This window comes from Elephantulus edwardii, unplaced genomic scaffold, assembly GCF_000299155.1.
Source record: "Elephantulus edwardii isolate Elephantulus edwardi_28Jun2011 unplaced genomic scaffold, EleEdw1.0 scaffold00107, whole genome shotgun sequence".
In the NCBI taxonomy this organism is placed as follows: domain Eukaryota; kingdom Metazoa; phylum Chordata; class Mammalia; order Macroscelidea; family Macroscelididae; genus Elephantulus; species Elephantulus edwardii.
Window position 1 is genome coordinate 11,399,490 of NW_006399857.1, and position 19,115 is coordinate 11,418,604.

The following is a 19,115-nucleotide window of genomic DNA, read 5'->3' on the forward strand; positions in this document are numbered from 1 at the left end:
CTTAAGCATAATATTTCAGAATTTAAGCATTGTTCATTAATTTATTTAATATTTGTAATAAATACATGTTAAATGGCATTTTATTAATGTACTAGAAAATTTGAGAGACTGTTATATCAGAGGTAACATACATGGAAAGTAGAAAATGTAGCTATTCTTATAGGCCTTTTGTTTTTAAACTATTTCATAGTCTATTAAAAGCAGAAGACTATTATAATCAGTTAATATTACAATGAATCTTTTGTATGTCTAAATAAATGCATGACACTGTTCTAGTATACTCTTACAGTACATTTTCCCCATTTCTTACATATTTCTCATTTAATATATTTTCACCAAAGAATATGCTTATTTTATGTTCTTCTTTATTTCATATAAATGAATAGGATTAGAAATTTGTGCTGAACAGGTGGCATAAGACAATTAGTTATAGTTTAGGACATTAAATAGGTCCAGCTGTCAGACAATGGGGGAATTATGAAAATGCTGCCTGTGGTAAAGTTACTTCTCTATCTTATTGCATATTAAGAAAGCAAGGATTATTTAAATAATTTGTGTTCTATGAACCTTGACAAATGTGATTATACAGAATGTGTGAGACACTCAAGAGTTTTGAAAACATTTTGCAAAATGAAATTTATATTTCACATCAAGGATAGTTTTCTTTGTGAAATTGTAAAAGAATAATAAATACCAATGTTAGGAATATTTTGGTGCAATGAATATAGCAAAAATGTGGGATTCACATTAAGTGAAAGAATGTTTTTTCTAGGAAATGTAAATTTGAATTAATATTGATATTCATAAAGATAATTTTTATCATTTTTATAGTTACATGCCATATAAAATTATCTTTAATAGCTTATTTTAAAATTTAAAATTCTCTTCAAAATTTAGGTTTCTTTTTAGAAACTATATAACAGATTTGCTTCTACACAATAAAGTAAAATCAATCTCTTGATGATGAGTAAGTTAAGAATAGATTATATTTATCATATAATATAGTAAAATTTAGCATGAAACCATTGGTATATTTTCTAAACGATCTAAAGCTTATAATAAATTTTTTGGTTCTATTTTATCTTGTTGTTGTTATGTCGACCCTACGTACAACAACCTCAAACCTTTCTCTATCCTGTACCAATCTTACTGTCTGACACACACCCATTACCTCAGTCACTGAATCAATCCATCTCATTGAGTGTCTTCCTCTCTTGCAGAATTGTCTATAATCCCTTGAGCTCTGGTGGCCTAGAGGGTAAGGAGTTGCACTACTAGCCCAAAGGCACATGGTTCACATGCACCAGATGCTACAAAGGCCAAAGATGTGTTTTACAGCCTCTGAGTATTCTCTGGAGCGTCAGTTCTAAGCTAGTTCTGACTCAACAACAATGAGTTTGAAAGTTGTTTTTGTTTTTTTTAATTAATTGTTAAAACATTGCCTGAATGAATCCTCTTAACAATAACATAAGAATTATATATATATATCTGTGTGTGATGTATATTTGTGTGTATATGTATATATTATACATATACACACACGCACATACACACATATATATGTATGTATACACACACACACAGACACACACACACACACGCCATGCACTGTGTCAATAATGTGTTTCATGTGGACTGACCTGTCTTGAGAACAAGCAATCCTCCTATCCTTGCTGCTGTGGGACATTCTGACTGCTCCTTCCTGCCTGCCTGCCTGCCTGCCTGCCTGCCTGCCTTCCTTCCTTTCTCTTTCTTTTCTTCTTTCTCTCTCTTTCTTTCTTTCTTTCTTTCTTTCTTTCTTTCTTTCTTTCTTTCTTTCTTTCTTTCTTTCTTTCTTTCTTTTCTTTCTTTCATCTTCTACTAGTTTATTTATAAAATTTGAACACACTGTTTTCTGCACTTTTAAGATAGGTTTGATTGGATTTTTAGTCAAGCCATATTTCCTGTCCATCACATTTCAAAATAATCAGTTCTTCAGTGTTCATTATTGATCAATCAACTATCTCATCAATACAATTCCTTTAAAGATATTGTGATTTGGGTCAAATACATCTTAGTCCACAAAGTCACACACAATCATATTGTCGAAGCCTAATCTGCATGATTGATGCTGCTAAATCCACCAGCAACACTGAGGAACAATGATGGGCAATCCCCTTAGTGGTTCAGATAATAGTTGGTTCCAACTTGACAGCAATAAGTTATTTGGTCCATAGGTAAAATAAAATATATCAAGTTTATGTGGTTATTCTAGGTTAGCAAGAATCTTAAAAGATTTGAACAAGCTATGTAATAATTATTGATTTTTATGTCTTTGTGAGCGTCGAACCTAATGTCTTTTGATCCTAATCCCTGCTGTAGACTCAGAAGATACAAGCAAGACCCAGATTTTCAGCAGTTTTGACATCACCCTGGCCTTGCTTATAGTCTCTCTGTTTAGAGCAGGAGTTGGAAACACAAGGCAGCAATTTAGACACTATCTGCCCTTTGGCCCTTAATCTTGAGACTTTCAGGCCTTCTGTGGAACATCTGCATAGAATATCCAGCTGAGCGATCATCCTTAACTGGATTCTAGTCTACCGTGCCAATTGTGGGCCTTAACTGGAAAGCTCCAGTACCACCCAGAGCACCATCCAATATACTACCAGTGGTCTTATCCACCACGGCAATTTTACCTTTGATTTGCTGTTACAAGGATAACATTTAACTATCATTTTATTGCATTGAGGGGATGATTTCCATATTAGTAATTACAGTTTAGGAAGCTCTTGTGACCAAGTAGCAAGAAGCTGCACAGGCAAACAGTTGGAGTTCAACCAACTGGAAGAGAAGAATGGGCAATCTCCTCCCAAGCTATTAACTGCCTTTGAAAACCCACTAGAGGGTCAGCTATGGGTCAGTTCTGACTAGATGGTACACAACAACACAATTTTACATTGTTGTTGTTATTATGTAGTTATGTGCTGTTAAGTCGCTTGCGACTCATAGTGACCCTATGTACAACAGCCCTAAACTCCACTCTGTCCTGCGCCAATCGCACTGTCTCTCACACTTCCATTCCAAATATCCCAGTCACTGAATCAATCCACCTCATAGAGGGCCTTCCCCTCCTGCACTGTCCCCCCGCCCTTCCAAGCATGATGTCCCTCTCCAAGGACCAGTCCCTCCTTGCAACATGTCCAAAGCATGTTAGATGAAGCCTCAGAATCCTTGCCTCCAAGGAGCAGCCTGGTTTAACCCTCTCCAGGATGAATCTGTTTGATTTCCTAGCAGTCCATGGTACCCTCAATGCTCTTCTCCAGCACCACAGATCAAAGGCATCAATTCTCCTTCTATCCTCCTCAGTCATTGTCCAACTCTCTGATGCATAACAAGTGATAGCAAAAACCATGGCCTTTATTAAGATGCACTTTAGTCTCCAGAGAGACACCATTGCTCTTCAGTACTTTGGAGAGGTCCCTAACAGCAGACTTTCCCATCACAATATGTCTTTTAATTTCCTGGCTACTGGTTCCAAGAGTGTTGACTGTGAAGCCAAGCAAACTAAAACTGTGAACAATCTCAATCTCTTCACTATTCATCCTGATGCCGCCAATTGGCCCAGTGGTGAGAATCTTTGTCTTCTTGATATTGAGCCTTAATCCATATTGGAGGCTGGAGTCCTTGACCTTCTTCAGCAAGTGCTTCAGGTCCTTCTCAGTTTCAGCAATCAGGGTTGTGTCATCGGCGTAACGCAGATTGTTGATGAATCTTCCACCAATCCTGACCCCACATTTCTCCTCATTGAGACCAACCTCCCGGATAATCTGTTCTGCATACAGGTTGAAAAGGTATGGAGATAGGACACATCCCTGGCATACACCCTTCCCAATTTTGAACCATGCAGTGTTTCCTTGCTCTGTTCTGACAACTGCCTCTTGTTATAGGTTTCTCGTTAGCAGGATCAAGTGTTCTGGGATTCCCATTCTTCTCAGAGTCAGCCACAGTTTGTTATGATCCATGCGGTCAAATGCCTTTGCATAGTCAATGAAACTCAGATATACGTTCTTCTGGTATTCCTTGCTTTCAGCTAAGATCCATCTAACATTAGCTACAATATCCCTAGTACCACAACCCCTTCTAAAGCCAGCCTGGGCTTCTGGCAGTGCTCTGTTGATATGCTGTTCCAGTTGTTTTGGGATAATCTTCAGTAGAATCTTGCTTGCGTGTGAAATCAATGATATTGTTTTATAGTTTCCACATTCTGTTTTATTATAAGAGCTTTATTTATTGTTTGCTTCTATTACAATAGCACTATCTATCAGTTTAATGTACTTGGTAAATTTGTGGATTGATATAGTATTGGAAGTAATAATACCAGTGTGTCAAATTCCAAAAGTGTCACCAATGATGGATAGGTTTCAGCAAAGCTCCCAGATAAAGACATAAGAAAACGAAGTATGGGTTATCCATGAACAATAGAGGAACATAGTTAACTACAGTATTAGAGGTAAATTCCAAATTCAAAGCTATTCAAAATAAGGAGAAACAACAGCAAACACCCTTTGATAATTGTTGTTGTTATGTGCTGTCAAGTCACTTGTGACTGCCCTAAACCCTTCTCTGTCCTGTGCCAATCTCACTGTCTCAGCCACACCTATTAATCCAGTCACAGAATCAATTCACCTCGTAGAGCGTCTTCCCCTCCTGAGCTGTCCCTACACTCCCCAAGCATGTTGTCCTTCTCTAAAGACTTGTCTCAACAAAGTACGTTAGAGAAAGCCTCATAATCATTGCCTCCAAGGAGCAATCTTGTTTAACCCTGTACAGGACAAACTTGTGTGTTTTCTTAGCCATCCATGATAAAGCCAATACTCTTTTTTTCCCTCTTTTTTTAATTAAATTTTATTGATTTTACACATTTACAGAGATTTGGGTTTCCATTCATTCATTTTTGCACTATTTTCTCTACCCTCCCTCCCCAGTTCATTCCTCTTTCCCCCCCCCCTTGAAAGTCTGTTTTAATTGTCCAATTGCCACAATGCTAGTTAAAGCCAGTTCTGATTAATCTCCTTTGTCAGTGTGTCCTTTGCCATTCCCTATCACTCCTATCTGAGAGAGACTTCACCCTTATTCATATAAGGAAAAAGAGAAGGCGTAGTCTCTTAGCTACTTCCTGCTGAAAAAGGACACTGTAGGTTTCAGGGTGAAGATCTTCTCTCTCTACTCTAAAGGGCCACTTTGGCAATAAGAAACACATAGACTATTATGGAGATTGATTTTGAAATTTAGATTCACTGTTATCAATTGTGCTTAGCCATACATGTTCAGATCCTTGAAGATGTATGATGGAAGTGTTGCAGCCTAGAAGACACAAATTTAACTAACAAGTTAAAAGTACATGAGTCAAAAATTAAAAAGCAATAAAATTCCAAGTAGAGGCTCTAATAGTGACACAAATAAAATTATAGAGAGAAGGTAGTTCTTACAATAAAAGGCCTATTGACTAGCACTTTGTCTATTATAGTATAAAGGTTAGGAACCACAAGATGTAGAGCCTCAACTATGTCATTTATTGTTCTTAAGTCCTGGAGCAAATTCCATCTACCAATGGGTTGTTTTAGAATTCGGAAGTCCACATGCAAGGCAGAGGTGAAGTAAGGAATTGCTTACGAGGTTTTCCGTCAATTCCAACAACTAAGAGACAGTGAGAAGAGTTGGGACCTCAGAAGGCTTTTAGGACCAAATAATAGGCTCCAGTAGTGTCCAGGAGAAAACGAATATACTTACCAGTAAATTCAACACTCTTATCCAGCACCACAGCTCAAAAGCAGGAGTTCTCCTTCTATCATCCCTAGTCATTTTCCAGCTCTCTGATGCATAGCAAGTGACTGCAAAGAACATGGACTGTTTTGGGTTCACCTTAGTCTCCAGAGCGACACCATTGCTCTTCATTACTTTGGAGAGGTCTCTAAGAACAAACTTTCCAATCACAATACATCATTTAATTCCCTGGCTATTGGTCCCAAGAATGTTGATTGTGGAGCCAAGCATAGGAAAGCTGCTAACAATCTCAATCTCTTCACCATCCATTCTGATGCTGCCAATTGGCCCAGTGGTGAGAATCTTTGCCATCTTCATATAGAGCCTCAATCTATATTGAAGGCTGCAGTCCTTGACCTTTTGCAGCAAGTGTTTCAGGTCCTCCTCAGCTTCAGCAAGCAGGGTTGTGTCTTCTGCATAACAGTTTGTTGATAGATCTTCTACCAATCCTAATGCTACATTTCTCCTCATACAGCCCAGCCTCCCAGATTATCTGTTCTGCATATAGTTTGAAAAGTTATAGTGACAGGACACATCCCTGGCATATGCCCTTCCTAATTTTGAACCATGGAGTTTCCCTGCTCTGTTCTGAAGACTGCCTCTTGGTACAAGTATAGGTTTCTCATTAGCACAATCAAGTGTTCTGGAATTCTCATTCTTCTCAGAGTCAGTGACAGTTTGTTATGATCCACACAGTCAAACAACTTTACATAATCAATGAAACACAGATAGCTATTTCTCTGGTACTTTCTGCTTTCAGCTAAGATCCATCTAACATTAGCTACAATGTCCCTTCTAAACCCAGCCTGCACTTCAGGCAGTTCTATGTTGATGTGCTGTTTCAGTCATTTTTTTAATAATCTTCAGCAGAATCTTGCTTGCATGCAATATCATAGATATTGTTCTATAATTTCCACACTCTGTTGGATACCTTTCTTTGGAATGGTAACAAATATAGATCTTTCCAGTCATTTGGCCAAGTTTTCGTTCTCCAGATTTCTTGGCACAACTTGGTGAGCACATCCAGGGCAGCATATATTAGTTGAAATACATCAATTGGTGTACCATTTATTCCTGGGGTCTTAATTTTTGCTAATTACGTTAAAGCAGCTTGAACTTCTTCCTTCATCACCACAGGCTCTTGCTCATATGTTGTTTCGTGAAATTCTTCTGTGTCTTCCAATTCCTTTCCATACAGTGACTCTGTATACTCTTTCCATATTCTTTTAATATTCCTGGATCATTTAATATTCTGCCTAAAGCAGATAAAGAAAATTTAATGAAATAGCATTTGAGACAGAGCCTATGTTGATGAAGGCAGAAGTTCAAGCTGCTTTGAAGAAAATAGCAAAAAATAAGGCCCCAAGAATAAATGGTATACCAATGGACATATTTCAGCTAATAGATGCTGCCCCGGATGTGCTCACTAAGTTGTGCCAAGAAATCTGGAGAACAACCACTTGGCCAACTGACTGGAAGAGGTCTATATTTGTTCCCATCCCAAAGAAAAGTGACCCATCAGAGTATGGAAACTACAGAACAATATCATTGATATCACATGCAAGCAAGATTCTACTGAAGATTATCCAAAAAAGACTGGAACAGTACATCAGCAGAGAACTGCCAGAAGTCCAGGCTGGGTTTAGAGGGGGTTGTGGTACTAGGGATATTGTAGCTGATGTTAGATGGATCTTAGCTGAAAGCAGAGAATACCAGAAGAATGTCTGTGTTTCATTGATTATGCAAAGGCGTTTGACTGCATGGATCATAACAAACTGTGACTGACTCTGAGAAGAATGGAAATCCCAGAACATTTAATCGTACTAATGTAAAACCTACACTTGGACCAAGAGGCAGCCATCAGAACAGAGCAGGGCAACACTGCAGGGTTCAAATTTGGGAAGGGTGTACGCCAGGGATGTGTCCTATCTCCATACCTTTTCAACCTGTATACAGAGCAGATTATCCGAGAGGCTGGGCTCTATGAAGAGAAGTGTGGCGTTAGGATTGGTGGATGATATATCAACAATCTGCATTATGCAGATGACACAACTCTGCTCACTGAAACTGAAGAGGACCTCATGCACTTGCTGCAGAGGGTAAGGATGACAGCCTTCAGCATAGACTGAGGCTCAATGTCAAGAAGACAAAAATTCTAACAACTGGACCAATCGGTAGCATCAGGATGGATGTTGAAGAGATTGAGATTGTTCACAGCTTCAGTTTGCTCGGCTCCACGGTCAACACTCTTGGCACCAGCAGCCAAGAAATCAAAAAAATGTATTGCGATGGGAAAGTCTGCTGTTAGGGACCTTTCTAAGATACTCAAGAGCAACGGTGTCTCTCTGGAGACTAAAGTGCGCCTGATACAGGCCATGGTCTTTGCAGTCACTTGTTATGCATCAGAGAGTTGTACAATGACTATGGGGATAGAAGAATTGACGCCTTTGAGCTGTGGTGTTGGAGAAGAGTATTGAATGTACCCTGGACTGCCAAGAAAACAAACAGATTTATCCTAGAGAGCGTTAAACCAGGCTGGTCCTTGGAGGCAAGGATTCTGGGGCTTTGTCTGACATACTTTGGACATGTTGTAAGGAGAGACAGGTCTTTAGAGAGGGACATCATGCTAGGTAGAGTAGAGGAACAGCGCAGGAGGGGAAGACCCTCTATGAGATGGATTGATTCAGTGACTGGGGTAATCGGGATGGGTGTGTCAGGGGCAGTGCGATTGGCACAGGATAGAGCAGGGTTTAGGGCTGTTGTGCATAGGGTCGCTATGCGTCACAAAGGACTCGACGGCACATAACAACAACAACAACAAAGCATCCTTGATAATAGCAACTCCAGGTTTGAATTTTTTTTTCTTCAATTCATTGAGCTTAAGTAATGCTGAGTGAGTTTGGCCCTTTTGATTTTCTGACTCCAGTTCCTTGCACATTTCATTGTAATATTTTACTTTGTCTTCCCGCACTGCATTTGAAATCTTCTGTTCAGCTCTTTAGTGTCTTGAATTCGTCCTTCTTTGGCTTCTCTGCACTCCAGCGCAATATTCAGAGTTTTTTCTGACATTCATTTTGGTCTTTTCTGCCTTCTTTTCTTTGTAATGACCTTTTCCACTCTTTCTGGATGATACTCTCGGTATCCTCCACAACTCATCTGGCCTTTGTTCATTGGTATTCAAGGCCTTAAACCTTTTCCTGAGGTGGTTCTGAAATTCTCTAGGGTTTGATTTCATTTTCCTTAGCTTCAGCTTGAACTTGTTATGAGTACTTGGTGGTCTGTTCCACAGTCAGCTCCTGGCCTAGTTTTCACAGCTTCTCCAGCAGTTCTTTCCACAGCTGTAATCAATCTGATGGTGAAATCCATATGTATAACCTGCGTTTATGTTTCTAATAGAATGTGTTTTCAATAAATAAGTCACTGATTGTGCAAAATTCAATCATTCTATCTCTAGCTTCATTTCTGTCACTGAGTCCATGTTTTCCAACTACTTATTCTTCTTCTCTGTTCCCAACTTTTGCATTCCAGTCACCCATTATTATCAATGCATCTTGATTGCATGTTTGATCGATCTCCAACTGTAAAAGTTTTAAGAAATCTTCTATTTCCTCTTCTTTAGCTCTGGGTTTTGGTGCATATATCTGAATGATAGTGGTATTCACTGGACTTCCTTGTATGCATATGGATATTATCTTGTCACTCATGATATTGTATTTCAAGACATATCTAGAAATGACTAATTATGAAAGCAAATATATTTTTCCTCACCTTTTTTATCCCTTGAGTAATAGATCATATGATCATCTGACTCAAAATGCCCCATCTCACCAGTACCTAATATGTCAATATTTATGTGTTCTATTTCTTCCTTAACAGTATCCAATTTTCCTACTTTCATGGTTCACACATTCCATGTGAGTGCTAGTATCTGCTCACAGTAGTGTCTGCTTACAACTGTTCCTCTTCCTTTGTATTTCCACACTTGAATGTTCCACCTCAGTTGCCCTTTCTGTTATTCTACTTGTTTTCTGTTGTATATAGGGTTTTCAGAGGCCTGCTATTTCGGAAGTGGATGTTCAATCCTTCTTCCTAGTCTTTCTTAATCTGAATGCTCAGATTTAGAGAAGAATCTGACAGACAAGCCCTTCACAGAAAAAAGCAAAAGACAATTCCCCAATTGTGGAGTTAACCACTAGTTTCAGTGTTGTCCCTGCCCCTGGCACATGTGTCCTGACCCACTTATTTCCCTGCTCCACCATCTGCCAGCATCCCCATCCACTCCCACCCACTCCCCTGATAGCCTACATCTGAAGCCCTCTGGGCTTCCGTGACTCCGAACACTTCAGCTGCTGACAATTTCTTATGCTGTGGCCAGTGTCTCTTAAGTTTAGTGATAATGTTTCTCAATCAAGGGTGATGTATCCCATAAAATTGGTGTATAGATTGTTTTCGTGCAAATACCTGCAAGGAAAATCTTGCTAAAGATCAACCACAAATGGCGAGAATACTGCATAGAGGGTGGAGAATGCACACAAGTTCAAGCTGGGTTTAGAAGAGAGAGTGGATCCAGAAATATCATTGTTGCTATCAGATGGATCTTTATTGAAAGCAGAGAATAGCAGGAGAATATTTATTTGTGCTTTCTTGTCTATGCAAAGGTAGTTTGATTGTGTGGATCATGACAAACTACAGTTAACTCTCAGAAGAATGGGAATCCCAGAGCCCTCAATGGTGCCCATGTGTAACCTATGTCTTTATTCTTGGCTGTTGTTCAAACAAAGCATGAGAATACAACGTAATTGAAAATTAAGAAAGGTAGGGGAGTTCTGGTGGCCTAGTGGCAAGAATCTGTGCAGCCATCCCAGAGGTACGTGGTTTGAATCCACCAGATGATCTGCTTGGAGAAGGAGGGACAATAATCTCCTCTTGTACCAGTCAGATCCGATTTGACAGTACGTACACACACATCCCCCTAAAAAAAAATAAAATTTTTTAAAAATTAAGAAAAGTGTGAATTAGGGTTATTTCTTCTCTCCAGTCCTATTTGATCTGTATTCTGAAAAAAATATCATTTGAGAAAATGAACTTTATGAAGAAGAATATGGCACTGGTAATGAAAGGACTCATTAACAACTTGTGTAATTATGATGATATAACCTTGCTTTCTGAAAGTGAGGAGAACTTGAAACACTTGTCAAATAACACCAACGACTACATTTTTCAATTACAATTAGAGCTCAAGTTAGTAAAAAGAAATTTCTAACCATTAGATTGATAGACAACATTATTCAAGATGGAGAAATATTTAAAATTTCCGATTACTTCATCATACTTGGACACATAATATTAACTTTGGCATGTACTGTCAGGCGATCTATGAACAGGGCCTGTAATCAGAAAACTCTACAGTTTAATGAGGCGCAATGATGTCAGTTTGGAAACAAAGATGTGTCTCATACAGGTCCTGGTCTTTTGCAGCATTTATTATGCATCTGAGAGCTAGGCAATGAATTATTGTTGTTTTTGTTGTTAAAGATTGAGTCAACTATGAATCTTAATGAACAATAGCCCTGCTTTATCTTGAGCCAACTTCACTACCTCTGACAGACCTGGTTTATTGGCATAGTCACTGTATCAATCTATCTCATCCCAAATCTTCCTCTCTGATGCTTACCTTTCTAAGAATGATGTCTCTTCCAAGGACTAGTCCCTCCTGGCCACACGCCCTAAGTATATAAGATGGAGCTACATATCCTTGTCTCCAAGTATGACCTGGTTTCATCCTCTCCATAAAAGACCTGTTTGTTCTCTTGACACTCCATGGCATGCGAAAATTTCTTCTCCAGCACTGCAACTCAAAGACATCAAGTTTTCTTCTGTCATGCTTAGTCACTGTCCAGTTTTCAGATGCACAGCAAGAAATCGAGAAGACCACGGCCAGTATTAGGTGAGCATTAGTCTCTAGACTGACATTTTTTCTTTGGCACTTTATAGATGTCTCTGACAGCAGTCTTTGCTAAAGTAATTTGTCTTTTGATTTCCTTATAAATAATGCCAAGAATGTTGATTGTGGATCCAAGTAAGATAAAATTGTTAACAATTTCAATATTATCTCCATCAAACATGAGGCTTATTGGTGTAAATCTTTGTTTTCATCATGTTGAGATGCAATTCATATTGAAGACTGAACTTGACTTTCTTCAACAAACACTTCAAGTCTTCCTCAGTTTCAGCAAGCTATGCTGTATCATCTTTATAATGCAGATTGTATAAAGTCCAGCCTCCAGGATAATCCTTTCTACATACAAATTGAAAAAGTATGAAGAAAGGATACAGCCCTGTCACAATCCTGTCTTGATTTTAAACCATGAAGTTTGTTCCAATACTCTATATTACTAAGACAGGCTCTTAGTCTAGGTATATGTTTCACATGAGCAAAATCAAGTGTTCTAGGATTTCCTTTCTTCTCAATATTACCCACAAATTATTATGACCCATACAGTCAAATGCCTTTGCATAGTCAATAAAGCAGAACTAGACATTCATCTGCCAGTACAAGTTAGTAAAACAAAATAGATATTTCTCTGCATTCAGCTAAAATCTGTCTGACATTGGCAATTATAACCCTAGTACCACAGTTTCTTTGAAATACAGATTATATTTCTGGCAGTTCTCTTTTGATGTACTGTTCTAGTTGTTTTTTTTAATAATTTTCTACAAGATTTTAAATATATGTGATACTGTTCAATGATTTCTACACTCTGTTGCATTATTTGTATTGAAAATATAAATAAATATGGATCACCTTTTGCCAAGTAGTTGTACTCCACATTTCCTGACACAACCTAGTGAGCACATCCGGTGCTGAATCAGTTTGGTAAAATATGTCTATTGGTATTCTATAAATTCCAGGGGTCTTATTTTTTGTCAATTCCTTCATGGCAGCTTGAAACCCCTCCTTTATTATCATTGCTTCTTGGCCATGTGCTATTTCATGAAACTGTTATGCGTCAGCCAATTCTTTTTGGTGTAGTGACTCTGTATATTCTTTCCATCTTCTTTTCATACTTGAATCAACACATAGATGATCCTCCAGTGAATTTTCAGAGGCACTAAATTGCATGGGAAGAGGCTGCTAATTATTTTCCCATAAAACTGCTAGTGTATTTGACCTGCCTGCCTTTAGGATGATAGCATAGCTTCTTATGACTGGCCACCAGGGCTTCCCCCTTTATGAAACTTATCTTTAGCAGTTAGAAATTGATCAAATATACAACCAAGATTCTTTCATCATAATTGGTAGCTGGAGTGCAAATGTGAGAAAGAAAGAAGAGAGAGTGGCACTTGAAAACTTTAATACTGATGTAAGAAATAGGGCTGGAGATAACATAGTAGAATTTTATGCATTTAACCTGATAGAATGGTCTATGCTAGTCTAGATTTATTAATAATTTAAAATACTTCTGTTCTAAATAAAATAATTGGAGGGTATGCACAAGGACCTCACCTGTTTTTTGGCTTCTTGATGCTCCAGTGCAATTTTTAGAGTCTCTTCTGACATCCGTTTTGACCTTTTCTTTCACCTCTGTTTTTGTAATGACCTTTTGAGAAGAATGGGAGTCCCAGAGCACTTAATTATGCTCGTGTGGAACCTATACATTTACTAGGAGACTGTTGTGAGAACAAAACGGGGAACACTGCATGGTGTAAAATTGAGAAATGATCCTCATACACATCGACACAGTGACTATTGCAATGGGCTCTTGTGTGTCAGAAAGTATGAGGATGGTGAAGGATAGAACACGGTTCATATCTTTTGTTCATACAGTGTCTATGAGTCTTACCCAACTCAACAACCTCTAAGAACAACAAAAATGATGTATTTGTGTTGAAAGAAAGTGATAAAACTCAGTATCAGGAGTAAGAACAAGACCAGAGACCAGTTAGTAGAAACATTCAATAACTGATATGGAGGTTGAAACCGAAAACATTAAACAAGTTCATGAAAGCCAAAATACTACCTTGAGTGTAACTCACCTAAATTAGAGATGATTTTCAGAATAAATCTGAAAATCTGATGTACTGATATTAATAGATGAAAACATGATGAGTTGTAGATGACATCAAGAACATAAAATTGAAGAAAACAGCTATTAAAAAAATAGAGACAAAGGGCAAAAAGTGTGTCAGAATAGACATTGTAACCTTGTTCCAGAACATGAAGAAGCTAAAATGAAAGGAACAACTGATGAAGTAAATAAACTAAATAAAAAATTGCAAAAGGTATCCAAAACAAAGCAAGGTATTATAATGAAATAAATAAAGATCTGAAATTTAACAAATAAGTGGGGAAAATAATCTCAGAATATCTCTGGTGTAAAGATTGAAGAAACAATCAAAACCTGGACTTAAATCTGAGGAGTTCTATGGAAAGACTACTGAATGATGAATGAAGCTTTAAAAAACACAAACAAACAAACAAAAAAGACAAAGGAAAAGAATACACAGTAACTGCACCCAAAAAAGCAGGAGGGGGGAAATGTTCCACACTTAATCATTTCAAGAAGTAGCAGATGGTCAAGAATCTAAGCCACTAAAATAACAAGTCCATGTTACCAGAAATACAGTCTGTGTTTAGAAGAGGCCGCTGCACTAGGAATATCATTGTCAAGGTTGGATGAATCTTGGCTGAAAGCAGAGAGTACAAGGAGAATGTAGTTTTTTGTTTATTGACTATGAAAGACATTTGACTATGTGGATCACAACAAATTATGGCTAACATTGAGAAGAATGGAAATCCCAGAACACTTGATTGTGCTCATGTGAAACCTGTGCCTAGACCAGGAAGCAGATGTCAGAACAGAGCAAAACAATACTGTATGGTTGATAATCAATAAAGGAATGTGTCAAAAATGAGTTCTTTCAGGATTGGAAAAACATTCATCAACAACCTGGGTTATGCAAATGACACAAGAAGGAGGTGTTTTCTGTAGAAATTCAGGGACTGTAATCTTCCACATAGATCACCTTGCAACACTAAGAAAACAGATTCTTACAACTAGGCCAATTGTAAGCACCATATTAAATAGGGAAGAGATGGAGATTACCAATAATTTCCTCTTTCTTGGGTCCAAAATTAACATTTTTGGCCTCAGCAGTCAGAAAATCAGAAGAAATTAGGAAATTCTGCTGTCAGGGACCTATCTAGATTCCTGGAAAGCAATAATGTCAATTTGGAGACTAAGGTGTACCTGATCCAGTCCATGGTCCACCATGAAAACAAAGTTTCACTAGTTGGTCAATAGGCCATATTATGATAGATAAAGAAATGATTGATTTTTCTGACAATTTCATCTTACTCATACTCACAATCAAGAATCTTGGTACTAAAAAAAAAAAAAATAATCTTGGTACTAGCAGTCCAGAAACTAAGATATGTTTCATTGAGAAAATCTGCCAGAGAACTGTCAAAGTACTTAAAAGTAGGCATATCGGAGCTTATGAGGATGGCATATGATAATTCTAGTTTCAGTTATGCCATTCATAGAGTTACTGTGAATTTTAATTGACTTGATGTCACCTAACAACATATACATATCATTATGTTCAAATTATGTATCATTATGTTCAAATTATTAAATGTTATAACTATATCCTTAAGATCTATTTAATTAAGAGCTACATGGGGTCAAGATTGGTGGACGATTTATCAATAATCTGCGTTATGCAGATGACACAACCCTGCTTGCTGAAACTGAAGAGGACCTGAAGCACCTGCTGCAGAGGGTCAAGGACTGCAGCCTCCAGTATGGACTGAGGCTCAATGTCAAGAAGACAAAGATTCTCAACACTGAGCCAATTGGCAGCATCAGGATGGATGGTGAAGAGATTGAGATTGTACACAGCTTTAGTTTGCTTGGCTCCACAGTCAACCGTCTTGGTACCAGCAGCAAGGAAATTAAAAGGCGCATTGCCATGGGAAGGTCTGCTGTTAGGGACCTCTCCAAAGTGCTGAAGAGCAATGCTATCTCTTTGGAGACTAAGGTGCATCTGATCCAGGCCATGGTCTTCGCAATCACCTGTTATGCATCAGAAAGTTGGACAATGACCAAGGAGGATAGAAGGAGAATTGATGCCTTTGAGCTGTGGTGCTGGAGAAGAGTATTGAGAATACCATGGACTGCTAGGAAAACAAACAGATTTGTCCTGGAAAGGGTTAAACCGGGTGGCTCCTTGGAGGCAAGGATTCTGAGGCTCCGTCTAACATACTTTGGACATGTTGTGAGGAGAGACCCGTCCTTGGAGAAGGACATCATGCTTGGGAGGGTGGAGGGACAGCGCAAGAGGGGAAGGGCCTGTATGAGGTGGATTGATTTAGTGACTGGGATAATCGGAATGGGATTGTCAGAGATAGTACGATTGGCACAGGACAGAGCAGAGTTTAGGGCTGTGGTACATAGGGTCACTATGAGTGGCAAGCGACTCGATGACACTTAACAACAACAACAACAACAACACGTGGTTAATCTACTGGGTTTTAAAGGCCTGTTTTATTTTGTAAGTGATGGCCAATTCTTCCTAGTCTGTTTTAATGTAAATACTGAGTTTGGAATATATATGACAGACAAGCGTTTTAGTGAAAGGAGCAAATAAAAGACACTATCCCTTATAGAGATAACTTTACATGCAATGCCCTCTGCCAAATGTGTGTCATGTCCCTTCCCTTTCCCTGAATGTTAGGATCTTTTGAACTCCCCCATACTCCATACACCATTCCCCTCATCCCTAGCAACCCTTTTATATGATGGCTTAGACCACAAGTCACTTTTGTGATGTCTTGTACCTTAAGATATTGCTAGCTTTCACTCTGATTTCTATCTCACAAGTTCAGTCCAACTCCCATTTCACTATGTTTATCACAACAAATTGTGGTTAACCTTCAGAAGAATGAAAATCCCTGAACACTTGATTGTGCTTATATGAAATCTATACTTGGACCAGAAAGCAATTCTCAGAATAGAGTAGGGAAATACTTCATGGCTCAAAATCAGGAAAGGAGTGCACCATGGATGCTTTCTATTTCCTTACCTTTCAATCTATATGCAGAATAGATCGTTCAGGGGGCTGGATTCTATGAGGAGGAATGTGGTATCAGGATTGGAGGAAGACTGATTAACAACCTATACTATGCAAATGAAAGAACCTTGTTTGCTGAAACTGAGGAAGACCTGAAGAGCTTGCTGCAGGAGGTCAAGGACTGTAGTTGTAGTCTTCAATATGGATTGAATGAAGCTCAACATTAAGAAGACAAAGATTCTTATCACTGGGCAAATTGGCAGCACTATGATGGATGAAGAAGAGATTGATGTTGTTTACAGTTTCAGCTTGCTCAGCTCCACAATCAAAACTCTAGGCACCAGTAATCAGGAAATTAAAAGACAAATTGCACTGGATAAAGCTATTGTCAGGGACCTTTCCAGAGTAATGAAAAGCAATGATGTCAGTCTTGAGACTAAGGTGCATCTGATTAATTCCATGGTCTTAACAATTACTTGCTATACATCAGATATCTGGATAGTGACTGGGGATGTTAGAAGAAGAATTGATGCCTTTGAGTTGTGGTACTAGAGAAGAGTCTTGAAGACACCATGGACCCCCACAGAAACAAATAGGTCTGTCCTTGAGGGAATGAAACTAAGTTTCTCTTTGGAGGCTAGGATTTTGAAGCTCCTTCTTACATACTTTGGTCATGTGACTAGGAGGGATCAATCTTTGCAGAAGGTCATCATGTTCAGGAAGGGTGGACGGACAGCTCAGAAGAGTAAAACTGCATGAGATGGATATAAATAGTGACTAAGTCACTGGGGTTAGGTATACGGTCAGTGAGTTAAGGTCAATGAGACTAGCACAGGACAGGGCAGGCTTCAGAGCTATTGTACATAGGGTCATTATGCATCACAGGAGACTCAATGGCACATAACACCAATAACACATGGTTAACGAGTACTAGTATAAAAATATTAAGGATGTACAGTGATTATATAATGATTTATTTTTTAAATAGAATTATAATTTTTTTATTTTTAAGTGTATAATTGTCAATATACATGCATCTTAAGAAAACTATTAGTACTAAGAATTTCTGTGATTTCTCTACTAACTGCAGTATTTTCTTATTTTTATCTGTATTAGAGCTAATAAAAATAGATATTTTAAGTTTTGATAAGCAGATACCCTAGACATTTTAAGAATTTTCCTTAAACCTAGTATGCTCTCACCCTTCAATTTACATTTTTCCTATATACAAATGGTTTTGCATACCAATGCAACTAATAATAAGAAACATGAACAAACTCAATGCTACTCAATCCACATTGGGTTTCAAATGTTAATTTGAGCAAAAATCCCATCTTTCTAATGGAGAACAGTTGGTGACTTATATCCGATGACTTTTTGGTGAGAAGTGCAGCACACTATGCACTGCACTACCTGTGTTCCTTAAAAATTACTAAAAAATTCAATTACTTTAAAAATAACTTCTTGACACTCTGTTTCATTAATGTACATTGTCAGCTTTTTAAAAATCATTCATTTAAGTTGTCTTTTATATTATCATTTATACACATTTTATTTTATATAATGAATTACTATTTATCTCTATCTATTATTATTGCATGCTTTCAAGTCCCCATTGAAACATTCCTATTCCTTTACCCTTCCCCTTCTGCCCATTGTTGTTGATTGCCTTCGAGTTGAGCACGACTCATAGTGACTATATGAGCAAAAGGCCTGAAACTCCTCTACAACTATCAACAGTTATCAAAGGTCATAAAGTTTTCAGAAGCATAGCTCTATCATATTAGTCTTTTTCACCCTTCAACTTTTTCACCCTCTTTCCACTTCTGGACATTTATTTATACACATCTTACTCAATTATTCTTCTATCTTAACAATAATGGTGTTAAATTTAACCTAATGACATTCAGTTAGTTCATTCAGCATAATGCTTTCTAGATTCTTCCATGTGATATGTTGTTGTGGTGGTTGTTGTTGTTATGTGCCGTTGAGTTGCCTGTGACTCATAGTGACTCTGTGTACAACAGCCCTAAACTCCGCTCTGTCCTGTGCCAATCACACCGTCTCGAACACTCACATCCCGATTATCCCAGTCACTGAGTCAATCCACCTCATAGAGGGCCTTCCTCTCCTGCGCTATCCCTCCACCCTCCCAAGCATGATGTCCCTCTCCAAGGACCGGTCTCTCCTCACAACATGTCCAAAGTAAGCTAGACGGAGCCTCAGAATCCTTGCCT